The sequence below is a fragment of the Cetorhinus maximus genome, chromosome 6, assembly GCF_964194155.1.
Source record: "Cetorhinus maximus chromosome 6, sCetMax3.hap1.1, whole genome shotgun sequence".
Classification (NCBI taxonomy): domain Eukaryota; kingdom Metazoa; phylum Chordata; class Chondrichthyes; order Lamniformes; family Cetorhinidae; genus Cetorhinus; species Cetorhinus maximus.
In genome coordinates this window covers 122908364-122922640 of record NC_135884.1, presented here as the reverse complement: position 1 = coordinate 122922640, position 14277 = coordinate 122908364, and the positions used below count along the sequence as shown (strand labels likewise).

The window sequence follows — 14277 nt, the reverse complement described above, 5'->3', positions numbered from 1 at the left end:
GTTGCCTTTTAGTGGATCAAATTGCCTTCTTAAGCCTTGAAAAACCATTTATTTTACGTGAATGAAATTCAGTGCTATTATATTAATGGTAACTTAGGGCTGCATTTTGGGGGCGGGTGCGTATTGCTCACCCCTGCCCAATAACAAAAACCGACTTTTTTTTAAAAAGGCTGCCTCACAGTGATAACCCGCTGCCAATGGCCTAAACAAGCGGAGAGTGGGAGTCCCGCCGTTGAGAGCTGCCGGCTGGGCTGGTTGGCCAGCAGCTCTAGCAGTCCCAGCAGCGCTAGAACTCAGTAGTGGATGTTGCTGGTACTGCAAGCGGTCCCATAATGAAGAGAGCAATCAATCCCAGAGGACCTGGATTCGGTTAAATTTGGAATTTTTGGGCAAGGTGGGATCAGGCACCCTAGGGAGGGGAGTGGGGAGCAGGGTTTGGAGGCCAGGCAGGAGGCACAAAGGGCACCGGGCTTTGGGGGGGTGTGGGTTGGGGGGCAGTGGTGCTGGGTGGTTATCATCTTGGGGGTGCCCCCTCAAACGGTGAAAAAGCGGAATCCCCACTTTCACCCACCTGCCCATGTCAACCACATTATGGCATGGGCAGTGTAATAATTAGGTCCAAGACTTGTTAACAAGCTCAATTACCTATTATTTTTTTAAATGGTGGGCAGGCTGCCGATTTTGGCGTGCACCTGCCCACCTACTGTATTATGGGAAGCTGGTGTGTTGATGTCACATTCGCAACCCGACATCACCATTCACGATTTTACACATGCGTTGGATAGCAGCATTCCTGATTTGCAAATGTAAAATCCCAGCTGTAAACTTGAAATTTAACTCTGCCTTGCAGATCAAAATTTGAATTACAAGGATTATAAATCTGACTGCAGTGTTATAATCCGAATAAAGTTTGAGAATCAATTGAGCAGAGGAGTTGTAGAACAACTTTGCCTGTACCCTTGTGCACAAATCTTTTCTGTTATTACTATTTTCAGAAATTTTAACCACTAAATTAGAGTTTGCACATTATTCTTAGGTAACAGTCCTTTTATTGCAATCAGTTTAATTTTTTTTGCCCTGCAAAACTGCAGTAAACTTACCTGATGCTAAGGATCATTTGGATCCTTAGTTAATGTGTATATGCAGAAATGTAAAAACAACTGATACAAAAAAGTCGAATAAATACTAAAAGTACAACTTTCTGTTTGTATGTTAATATATAATTGCATTCTCATAGTTTAGCACCATGACTTTATTTTAGGTTTACAATAAAGTTCAAATAAGCTTTGGCTAGTTTTTCCCAAAATGCTGTATTTAGACAAGGACTTCCAAAAATGCAAACTGCTTACATTTATTAGCAGGTACTCTGAGTCTGCAGGATAACATCACATATGTTCCTTAAGCAAATCCTATTCACTAACATCAATGAGAGGAGACCTGTAACTATGAATGTATTTAAATTAATTATTTTTAGTGAAAGCATACTATAGGACTTTAGGTCAGTAATTGGAATAGTTTTTGTTTGTATATTAAATACAGAATTTTACAATGAAAGCATGCTTTAAACCTAGTTGGATATTATTTGCAAATCCTTTTGGAAACCTATATAATCGTGCACTATTTTACATTTGAAAAAAAGCTTGCTACTAAAAGGCATATGACATCAAACAATTCTAGAAAGGAAAAATGCCGCCTGCAGAGTATTTGACTGTACTGTTGTTTCCTTTTGAAATGGCCAATTTGTCACTGTCCATTTATGGCATTTAATTCAGAAACACAATCTAAGTGCAAGCAACTAACCAAAATTAGTTAACAGTACTAATTATTGGGTTTTATAATGTACTGCTGTCGGAATGAAATTTGACAAAAGATTGATTTTATATATGCTCTGTAAGGCACTACAGATTGGAATTCTGAGGGAAATGTTATACTTTGATCAGAAGTTCTAAGCACAAGACCATAAGGAGATTTTGTTAAATGGATTGAAATTGATTTGCGATATTGACCTACATATCTGGAGCTCAAAGGCATTGTTTAAAAAAAAGTTCACTTGTCATTAAAGAATTGGATGTAACAAGGTGGATGAGTTATTTGGGATCATTATCTGTTATGACCTGTGCTTCAAAATCTAAAGCTCCTTGTTGTGGAAATCAGAGAAGTATGAAATTTTTAGGATTATTTCAAAAGTAGTAATGCTTTTGCTGTCTTAAAAATCTCCCCGCAAACCCCTTCCCTACCCAACAAGACTTTTTGAGTACATTTGCATTAAGATACAAATATTAAGCATAAAGCCTACAGGTTTCAACAAAACTGAAATATAGTGGAATCTCCATGATCTGCCATTGTGCAAGGTACATGCAATAAAGGCCGTGTGAATGTGAATCAAAACCACTATGGTGAATTGCAGATCTTCCACCTTTAACCATTTGATTAACCATTGGATCAACCAACTCTTTTTGCCCCGCACATCATCTTACAGCTAAAGAAATCTGATTTACTTCATGTCTCCCCTTCCCAGGAGGATTGTCACTATTTGTGCATTAGACAATTGACAAACACAGATCTGAAATAAAAGCAAAATACTGCGGATGCTGGAAATATGAAATAAAAACAGGAAATGCTGGAAAAACACAGCAGGTCTGGCAGCATCTGTGGGGAGAGAAACAGAGTTTTCGTTTTGAGTCCGTTTGACTCTTCTCTGAAACTTTGCTCTGTGAAGCAAATATTGGGGAACAGCTTTTGAGCAATTTAGTGAACAGTTAAATTCATCAGAAAAATGTGAGTACATTGCCACCATTCTTCTCACCACAGCAAAAAACCAGACCACACAACACTGAATTATGATTGTTCCAGTCATTGGTGTGAAACTTCAGCAACAACTGTTTGCATTTGTGTAACCTTGCATAAGGTGTGCTTGCATAACACATGAATGCCTTCAGCAGCTGTTGTCTCAAGCCTTAAGAGTTTCCTCATTAGTTGTTTGATAAATATCTACCTTCTGAATTGTGGGATATTCTATGTAGGACTGGTTGCAAGATGCATGTCACAGTTTAGTAATGTATGTAAGACTTACTCATCACCAGCTGCTTAATATGTGCCTACATTTAATGGAATTTGGCAAAAAAGGCATACCAAATGTGAGGCTGATTCCACTTTCGGGGTGCTGTTACGACCAGGTGAGAATGGTGAACTGGCTTCCCTCTATTCAACCTCCTCAGTTAGTCACAACAAAGATTAAGTTTCTTTTTGACAACGATATGGCCTTTCCAAATCAGAATGTATTTAACCATTTAAGCTGTGAGCAATAAGGAGCCAATAAAACAATGTTTTCTTGAGTCAAAGAGCAAATTTATTAACCACTAAACCTGAAGGAAAAAAAATAATAAAAGTGTGACATCAAGCATTCAGAACTCTCAGTCATTCAGGCACGCACGCACACACCAGAAATAAGGGGCGTTAAAGTCCAATAAAAAGAGAAAATAATATATGGTTAAGTGGTCTTTGACTGTCCTTGAAGCATAGATGTTAAACACAGTGTCTGATTTGGGTTAGCTGGTTTCTTGGATGCAGTCAGATGTAGATGATGTTGCAATTATTACGAGATCTCAGTTCGCTGGTAGGTTGATGGTGGAATTTGCTTCTCGAACTAGGCGACGCACTTATTCCAAAAGAGAGAGGAGCAACCTTCAGCCTGTTTCCTCAACTGAAGACATTCTTGACACCGCCTGTGCCACTTGTAGTCTCTCTCTCTAGTGGCTGGGCAGCCTTGTCTTGAAATACTTCAGCCGTTGTGTATTTCCATGAGGTTTTGGGTTTGTTTGTCTGGGAAGCCATTGCTTCAATAGCCAGTGCTTTGCATTTTTAATGTCTCTCCCTTGGATAGTTACGAGGTTTGATGGGTGTCTGGATTATAGGAAATATGTCTCGCTTTATACTCCCCTGAGGGTGATTTGTTTGTTTCTCACTTTCACCTTGCAATGTGGCCTTGCATTCACCTTGGAATGTGGCCTTGCATTTTTAAGCAGTTTGCTCTGTCTCAGTTCAAATTGTATAATTTCCCGTCAGTTGAGTTAAAAAATCATATTCCCAAAAATAAAGGGCACAGCCTTGTGACAGTACTAAATGTAAGACAGGTGTAGAAATCTAACTCCTTTTTCCCTACAACTCCTCATGCATGTTTCCTCTTTTTGTGACAAATTTACCTTGAACCAAACATCCAGTTCATGGAGTCTGTTCTTAAATATCATTTAAATTCAATTTTCCCGATCATAAAACGGTGTTTAAATATGGCATAATTCCTCTCCAGATGACACAAAATTCACTAAAATAAAGGCAAAATACTGCGGATGCTGGAAATCTGAAACAAAAACAAAAAATGCTAGAAAAACTCAGCAGGTCTGACAGCATCTGTGGAGAGAGAGACAGAGAGAACTTTGAGTCCATATAACTCCCCTTCAGATCTAAAGGGAGGTGGAGATGTGGTGAAATATATATTGATTAAGGGGGGTGGAACTGGTGAAGCTGAATAGAAGGCCAGCGATAGGTGCAGGCAAAGGAGAGATGGCAAAAGATATCATAAACAAAAGATCAAAGAGTTGTTAACGGTGGTGGTTCTGGCTAAATGAGGTGCTGATGGTGACATTAAGAAAGCAAAATGTGATAATGGCCGGACCAGGTGAGCACACTGGAAAGTGATGGCCCTAGTTGGGGTGGGGTGGGGGGAGGGGACGGTGGTGGGAAGAAAGATCGAAAATAGGCTAAAAGTTGGGGATAAGACAATGAATGAAAATGGAAATAAATTTTAAAAATAATAATGAAAATAAGTGGAAAAAAAATAAAAATTAAAAAAAAATGAATATGGAAAAAAGGGGGGTGGGGATGGAGGAGAGAGTCCATGGTCTGAAGTTGTTGAGGTCCACCATTAACAACTCTTTGACCTTTTGTTTATGACATCTTTTTGCCATCTCTCCTTTGCCTCCACCTATCGCTGGCCTTCTATCCAGCTTCACTGGTTCCACCCCCCCTTAATCAGTATATATTTCACCACATCTCTATCTCCCTTTAAATCTGAAGAAGAGTCATACGGACTCAAAATGTTATCTCTGTCTCTCTCTCCACAGATGCTGTCAGACTTGCTGAGTTTTTCCAGCATTTTCTGTTTTTGTTTTCGACACAAAATTCACTGCTGAAAGCTTATGTGGCCATCCAGTGGCATAGCAAGAGGCAGAAGTGCAGGAGTCTTGATGTGTGCCACTTTTAAACCAGTATTTAGCATTGAAGACTGCTGGAAGTGACTACACTTTGACAGGTAAGACCATGGCAATGGGCAAGGAGGGAATAGCAAAGAGTAGAAATGCAGTTGTCATAGGAGATTCCATAGTTAGGAGTACAAACAGGCATTCCTGTAACCATCATCGTGAATCCTGCCTGGTGTTTTCCCTCCCGGGTGCCAGGGTAAAGGACATCATGGTGGGGTGAATAATATTCTGCCGGGGGAAGGGAATGAACTAGAAGTTGTGGTACACATTGTTACCAACGATGTAGAGAGAGCAAGTATTGAGGTCCTACAGTCTGATTTTCAGGAGCTAGGGAGGAAGTTTAAAAAGTAGGACCTCCAAGGTAGTAATCTCTGGATTACTCCCAGTACCATGCGCGAGTAGGAGTAGAAATAGGAAGATGGGCAGGATCAATTCATGGCTTGCGGCATGGTGCAGGAGGGAGGGCTTCAGATTCTTGAGACATTGGGACCTGTTCTGGAGCAGGAGGCACCTATTCAAAAAAGAACAGGTTGCACCTCAACAGGACTGGGGTCAGTGTTCTGGAGAGGTTCAGTAGTGTGGTTGGGGGGTGGATTTAAACTAAATTGGAAGAGGGGTGGGCACCAGCATATGGAAAAAGAAAAGAGGAATAAAGGAGTTTGATATCACTAGAGAAGGAAGTACTAAGAGTAGACTAAGGAAGATGATGAGAAATACAAATACAGTTTAGAATGCATGCATGTAAACGCACAAGGTGTGCTGAAGAAGGGTGGTGATCTACAAGCACAAATAGCACTGTGGAAATGTGATGTAGTGGAAATAAGGGAAACCTGGCTTAAAATGGTGAGGACTGGGCACTTGATATTCACAGATGGGAAGTGTTCAGAAAAAATAGAGAAAGAAAAAGGGATAAAAACAGAAAATGCTGGAAATACACAGCAGGTCTGACAGCATCAGTGGAGAGAGAGATAGAGTTAACATTTCAGGCTAGATTTCTGAACAGCAACCTGCAATGTTAACTCTGTTTCTCTCCAAGAACTTGGAAGAATAAATGAAGAGGAAAATAAGACTGGCAAGGAGAAAATATGATACAAGGATGACAGTAAACATAAAAGGGAACCCAAAAATCTTCACCGGCATGTAAATAGTAACCGGGCAGTGAGAGGTGGGGTGGGGTCACTTGAGAACAAAACAAGATATGCTGCGAGGTGCAGGGAAGGCTAGAATACTTAATGAGCACTTTGCATTGGGTATTTAAAATATCAGTAGAAATGTGAATGGTAGAGGTAATGGATAGGGTAAAAATTGATAGCATAGATGTATTAGAAAGGCCAGATATGCTTAGTGATAAGTCATCTGATCTGGGTGGTTTGTATGCCAGGCTATGGGTGTGGAGATAGTGGAAGGGCTTGCCATATTCTTCCAATCTTGCCTGCATACAGGGGCAGTGCAGACGATTGGTGAGTGGCAAATTAGACACCCTTAAGAAAGTGTATAAGGACTGAACAGTTTAGCATCTGTGGTGAGTAGTGTTTCAGAAACCATAATCAGTGAAGAAAATCATCAGGCATTCAGAGAGTTTTGACTTAATTAAGGAGAGCCAGAATGGGTTTATAAAAGGCAGACCCTGTTTGATTAATCTAGTTGATTTTTTGATGAAGTAACAGAGAAGTTTGATGAAGGGAGAGAGCAATGGACATTGTCTGCATAGATTTTAAGAAAGTGTTTGACAAAGTACCTCTTAAAAAGTTGTTTAACAAAATTGAGGTTCACGGAATAGGAGGGTCAGTGTGAACTTAGAAAATTAGCTTAAGGACAGAAAACAGTGAGCCGTGGTCGAATGGATGTTTTTCAGGCCAGAGGATGGTAGACAGTAGTGTTCCCCAAGGGTCAATAAGTAAAATTTAAAAATTTGATGATGGTACCAAACTGTGTTGCAGACAGTGAGGATAATACTAATCAGTTGCAACGGGACATGAATAGGCTAGCAGAACGGACAGACAAATCAGACCGTAGGACCTCAATACCTGCTCTCTCTACATCGTTGGTAACAATGTGTACCACAACTTCTAGTTCATTCCCTTCCCCCTGCAGAATATTCTTCACCCTCTCCATGATATCCTTTACCCTGGCACCTGTGGCGGGGAAAGACATCAGGCAGGATTCACGATGACGGTTACTGTTCGCCTTTATAAACCTGCTGCCCATTTAAAGCAGAGAAGTGTAAGGTGATGCAAGGTATTACCATTTTGAACGATTGGTACCAAGCTCCTCCTGGTCATTAATTTCAAGGAGAGCTTCAGAGTATCTTTGAAGCATTTTCTTTGGCCGTCCAGACACCGTGTCCAGTCCATTGATTTTAATTTTGCAGGAGTTTTGCTTGAATGCTTGTGGATTTGGCTTCTAGAAGAACTTTAGCGTTTGGTTAAAGGTCTTCCCATTGAAATTGGAGGATGCAGTGAAGGACTGATGTAATATTGATGAAATTTCTCTAGCACTCTTATATATCGCTAATGCATAGTCCAGGTCTCACTGCAGTACAGAAATGGGCTGACAACAACTGCTTTGATCATGGTTTGAATCCATACACCTTAATCATGAGTTAGAGCAGCGGCAGAGAAGGAAAGAGAAGGAAACAAATCCTGCACTCTGGATCCCACTACCTTGTGGGGTGCCCTGCCCCATGTGCCCAAAGATCTGCAGGTCAAGAATCAACCTTTTCAGTCACATGAAGACCCATGGCAGAAACTCACAACCCTGAGTACATGTCTTCCTCAAAACAAGAACCAGCCAATGACGACGTGGTGCACTTTGGCAGAAGGGATAGGGAAAGTTGATATAGATTTAATGGTAAAGTTCAGAGTTCTAATGAGTATACAGGGACAGAGGGATTGGGGGTTCATGTGCATAGATCTTTGAATGTGGCAGGATATATTGAGAGAGTAGTTAGCAAAGTATTTGGGATCTTAGGCTTCATAAATAGAGGTATTGTGTACAAAAGCAGGGAAGTTATGCTGAGCCTTTAAAAAGCTCTGGTTAGGCCATAACTAGTGCATTGCATCCAGTTCTGGTCGTCACAATTTAGGAAGGATGTGAGAGTGCAGAGGCGATTCCCAGAATGGTTCCAGGGCTGAGGGATTATAGCTACAAAGTTAGTTTGGAGAAGCTCAAGTTCTCCTTGGAGCAAAGGAGATTGAGGGGAGATTTGATGAAGGTGTAAAGATTATGGCAGGTTTAGATAAGGTAGACAAAGAAAAGCTGCCCCCATTAGCTTGATAGCACAAGTACTAGGGAACACAAATTTAAGGTTTTGGGCAAGAGATGCAGGGAGGAGAATTGTGAAGAACACTCTTGTGCAGCAAATGGTAATGACCTGGAACCTGCTGCCCACAAGGATGGTGGAAGCAGAGGTGATGAAAGATTCCAAAATGAAATTGGATAAGAACTTGAGAGACTAGGGGGATGGAACAGACAAATGTGACTGAATGGATTAATCTACAGAGAGCCAGCATGGACTTAATGGGCCGAATGGCCTCTTTCTGTGCTGAGCTTCTCAAGAGAGAGCCCCACAGTTGCTGCATCAAATTGAGCAGTTGCCCGAGAAACACAAAGCCTGTCTCTTCCTCCTTTCACTGAAGATATGATAAAGGCAATCAAACCAACCATACGACATTCCAGCAGAGATTGGGGGGTGTAATAGTACAGAATTTACAGGTGTCTTCAAGAGTATCTGAGATCAGGAAAATGTTCCACAAGACCTTTAAGGATGCCAACATAGTCAGCACCTGGAAGTGGAAAGGATCCAAAAATGTATTCAGAAACAATCAAGGAATAAGTCTTCTCTCAATCACAGGAAAGATCCTCAAGGGTCTTATTAAACCATCTATTATAGTCATCTTCGTAGGACAGGAGAGAGATGATAGGGATGGCACCCTTTTCTTCATCACCTCCTGACTGACTGAAGACAACGTGTTTTTCAAAAAGTGTTTTGATCCTTGAGTGCTGTAATTGTCAAGAACAGACAAATGACAGGTTTTCTTGTTTTCAAAAGAAAGATGAATATTTATTATTCAACACCCGAATATACATAACTACATCCACTCATGCTCATACAGCTACACATACATTCAAGACAAGATTGTGATTATAAAAGAAGCATGTGTTTAGATCTTATGATTTCAAGAGTTCTGTTACACAGGCTTTTCCCTGGGGTGAAGACTTGAAATAATGCAGGCCAGTAATCTTTTTTTGTCTACTGAAGAAAAAAGCTTGGAGTTTTAGAAAGATGTATTTGCGGTTGATTTATGTTCGCAGTAGCAGATTTCTCCTATCCCACACCAGACAAGGTGCAATAGCAAAGTCCTGTAGCAAAGTCTGGCACACCTTCCTCAGGTATAGAGTTCAAGGCCAACTCAAGTCTCTACCTATTGGTGCTTCTTAGGTAGGGTCTTTTGCCTTCGCTGGCATAGATGTTTTTGTCTGTTTGTTCAGAATTATTAAATTTCCTTATCAGAAACATAGTTTCTGCCATGTGACCAGAGCATCTCTTTCTATTGTCTTCATTAAATAGTTTCTGATGTCAGACCATTGTCAAACAGTTCAGGTATCACTCATCCACGTAATAAAAAGAAAAAATGCCGGAAAAACTCAACAGGTCTGGCAGCATCTGTGGAGAGAGAAACAGAGTTAACTATTTTTCATCCACATACCACCTTGATAAAATAGAGATTTTTCGCACCCTGTCGAGAAGATATAATCATGTTATTGGAAATTAAGGTAAAATAGTGGTATCTGTGTATATATATCTTAATTGTGAATTAATTGGATTAAAGGCAGTTGGTCTGATGGCTTTGATGTATTAGAAGATAAGCTTGGTTTGGAATGTTAAGTAGGTAAATATAGAAGTTTAGAATGTAAGGGGTAAAAGGACATTTACATTTTTAAATAAACTAAACTAGCTTGAATTCAAAAGAGGGAGTGAAATATTACATACAACCAGCAGAAGTTCAGAAACAGTGTGTTTATTTTTCCCAAAGATTACTGGTAAAATTGGTACTGTGATAAATTTTCATGATCAGGGAGGTAAAGTCCAAAGATATAGTGAAACAATGGGAATTTGCATTTAGAGGGGAAAATATAGATAAAGGAGAGAAGGCTGTGTAAAGGCAAGCATTTTAAGATCTAACAAGTGTGAAAAGCCTTCAGCATCTACACCTCAAGTTGTTGTCTACAACAAACTGAAGTTAAGAAAATTCACTTTGAATTAGATTGTTTAGGGTATCATGTTCCTTTGCTTGGGTCTTTTAAAATTGATGTGTCTTACTGTTGCCTTAACGGGTGTGTAACTGGAAGTCAGATTAATTAGGTTTAGAAGTTGTTATAGTAGCAATTTGTAGACATATGTATGTGCTTAAAATCATTTCTCTTATTAATAAATGTTTAATCTAGTTTTGTAAAAACCTATAAGGCTCAGTGGTCTTATTACTACTGAATTAAAAGCCCACATCTCGAAACACACAATTTGCAAAAATAGTTGTGGCAGTTGTCTTAAGCTTCCCTCTGGGATTTGAACAGCTCAGCATTTACCACTGGCTGTGCCACAACACACCCATTTTCTGGATTTCAAGTTTGGAATCGAAGAGCCTACAACAGTATTGTGAAACCAGTCTTTTTAATTAATTGGAGAAGTGCAGCCATTAACCACAGGAAGGCTCATTTGCATTTTAGTGACTTCTCAAAGATATGCCCAGAAAGGTCACTTGCACTTCAATGACTTTGTCAAAACTTGTCCGGACATGAAGACTAGCTCAGGGTTCTTGCAGTTCCATGTGTATTGACAGGAAAGAACCACTCAGCTCCATTTTGTTTTAAAGGAAAGTGTCCATCTCGGGCTTGTATTTCATAAGTTTGTATTTATAGCGCTTAAGTTAGTATTGTGTGAGCGTGACAATAGACCTAACTAAAGCTTTTGACAGTGAGAGTTGACCTGATCTATGGCGCTTGCTCTCAAAGCTAGTATGTTCAAATAAGTTTGTCAAAATCTGCACCCACTACATGGTGGCATGGTTGAGCGTATTTGTGCCTGTGGTGAGATGTCCGATGCCTTCGAGGTAATCAGCGGCCTAAAGCAACGATGTGTCATGGCTACCCAACTCTTTTTTTTGCTGCAATGCTTAAGGAAGCCACCAGGGACATGCCTGCCAGCATCCACATTAGGTCCTGTGCTGGAAAGCTCTTCAATCTCTCCAGACTGTATGATTCCACTTAAATCACAGAGGCAGTAATCAGAGAGCTTCTGTATGCAGACAACTGTGCCTGAGCTGCACACAACAAGGAAGACATCCAAACTATGACAAACAAATTCTCAAGTGCTGTCAAACACTTTGGTCTCCAAATCATTATCTCCAAAACCAAAGTTATGTTTCAACCAGCACCAGACACACACTATGAAGCACCAGTGTAACTGTTGATGACACCAGATGGCTGTAGAAAAATTCTCATACCTTGACAGGCAGGGATGCCACTATCGATAGATATCCATGCATGCACCCCGGAAGCAGGTTTCTACTTACAGCCCAACTCTATGATCGTGTCTGGAAGCAACGTGGTATTAAGTTGAAGATTAAAATCAAACACTACCAGGCCATTGTCCTTCCGACCTGCTGTATGGTGCAGACTCATGGGTCTGCCATAGGCACCTCATAGAAGCTCTGGAGCACTTCCACCAAAGACATCTGAGGTCACTCAAGGACAAAAGCACAAACAATGAGGTCCTTCATTGCACTGCGCTCAACAGCATGGAGAACACCCTTCAGAAAATTCAACTAAGATAGACAAACCATGTCTCCCATATGGATGATTACACAATACCCAAGCAGATCTTCTCTGAGGAACCTTCTCAGGGCAAACAACAAGGTTGTCAGTACAAACTATATAAGGGCACCCTAAAGGGCTTGACAAGCTTCTGCATTGCAGACCACCTCTCTCTTGGGAAACCACTGCAGCCAATCGGCCCACGTGGAGGTAAGCACTGAAATTTGGTTCAACATGTTTTGTGGACCATCTACCCCAAACTCTCAACATCCAACATGCCTAGAGGAAGGCCATAGGTGCTGCAGCTGCAGAGGTTTCCCCAAGCATCAACAATGACAATATGACCTGCCAGTTCTGTGGGAGTCCATACTGATCTCGGATCGGAGTCTTCGGTCGTGCGAGGACCCACAGAAGGTGAGAAAATCATTTATAACTCAGACATACTCGAACAACGAGGGGTCTACCACGAAAGGAACAGATTGTTGAATTTCTGGCTTCAGTAGTGGTTACACTCATGCCATTGACTAATATTCTATTTTGAAGGTATAAAATGCCAAACAAACATGATTCACATTACAATTTTTAAGTCTAATCAGTTTACAACCAAAATTGGTAATATTGTGTTCTTGTTTCATTTGGAATTTTTTTTTTAAATTAAAAACACCCAACTCAACTCGTTTTGAAGTTCATGTAATGCTCATGGAAGCCCTGTTGATCCAGAATTGAAAAGCAAACTTGGTATGAAGATTTTGAATGATTTTGAAAGATAGGCCTTAGGATTGATTGATCCTCCATTCCATAGTGAGATTTTAATGTTTTTCATAGAGCTTTGTGCTGTCCTTTTAAGCCTGTGCCTTTTGCAACCTTAAATTTCTTAAACATAAAATAATTTTTGGTCCACCAAGTCAATCAAATTGAACTTTTTGCAACAAATCATAGGTCATAGGCAGTGAAAACTGCAAGATGGGAAGGGAGTTGGGGGTTGGGATGCTGGGGGCGGATGGTGGGCGGCTGGTGGCCCATTATCTAGGAATACAGGTGTGTTCAACATGTTTCCTGGCTGCAGCCAGTCAGATTGACTAGCTGTTGAGTGGGGAAAGCAGTTGGAGGGGTGGTGGGGAGGAGAGGAGGTAAATCCAACATTTGGGGGTGGGAGGGATTGGACATAGTGGTCGGGGGAATGGAGATATGTTTGGTGAACTGGGGAGTAGCACTTCTGTACCTCCTGACTCTCGAGCAGTGCAGTAAAGGCACTTAACTGATGGATATGGCCCTTCATGCCTCCCTTCTGTTACCAGGTTTTTGGAGGTGCAGCCTCTTTAAAATATCATTGTAATGCCTCTCCCCCTCTCCACCTTGCTTTCCTCTTTTAAAACACTTATTATAACCTTCCTCTATGAACAAGCTTTTGGTCATCTGCCCTAATGTCTCCTTATGTGACTAGGTGTCAAATTTTGTTTTATAATGCCCCTGTGAAGTACATCGGGATATTTTATTATATTAGAAGTGCTATACAACACACAAGTTGATGATAAAACAGCAATGGGACAGGTTGGAGTTGGATTGGCCTTTTTAAAATTTTTAATCACCTGCTTTGGAGCGGGGTTCAGATTTCCCCCATGTCATTTTGCTTGGCATTAAATTAAGGCTTTATTCTTAAACTCTCATCTGAATTTCTACCTAAAATTTCCATTTTAAAGAATTATGGTTCCAAAATTCTTTTACCCTCTCATTCCTCCGAGATCCAAATACAGATTTTTCTGCTATTTGTTTTTTGTTTCCTCAGGAGTTTTGTCTAATTGCTACATTAACTTTAGTAATTACAGAGGGACCTGGGTGTAAATGTGCATAAGTGCAGGTCAGGTTGAGAGTGTGGTTAATACAGCATACAGTATCCTAGACTTTATTAATAGGGGCAAGAGTCCAAGAGCAAGAAAGTTATGTTGAAATTGTATAAGTTCAGCTTCAGTTGGAATATTGGGTGCAAATCTGGGCATCACACCTGTGGGAAGATGTGAAGGCTTTGGAGAGAGCGCAGAAAAGATCCTCAAGAATGGTTCCAGAGATGAGAAACTCCAGTTATGAAGATAGATTGGAGAAGTTAGGACTTTTTCCTTTGGAGAAAAGAAGGCTGAGAGGAGCTTTGTTGGACGTATTAAAAATCTGGAAGTTGCTGTCCAAGTTACTTTGCTCCTTGACAGACTGC

At 40.6% G+C, this 14277-nt stretch overlaps 1 protein-coding gene across 2 annotated transcripts in view; it reads left to right on the top strand.

Annotated features, from left to right (window-relative positions):
- Nucleotides 1-14277, top strand: part of zcchc14 (zinc finger, CCHC domain containing 14) — a 129701-nt gene that overhangs the window by 65084 nt on the left and 50340 nt on the right. The gene's annotated exons all lie outside the window — the stretch shown is intronic.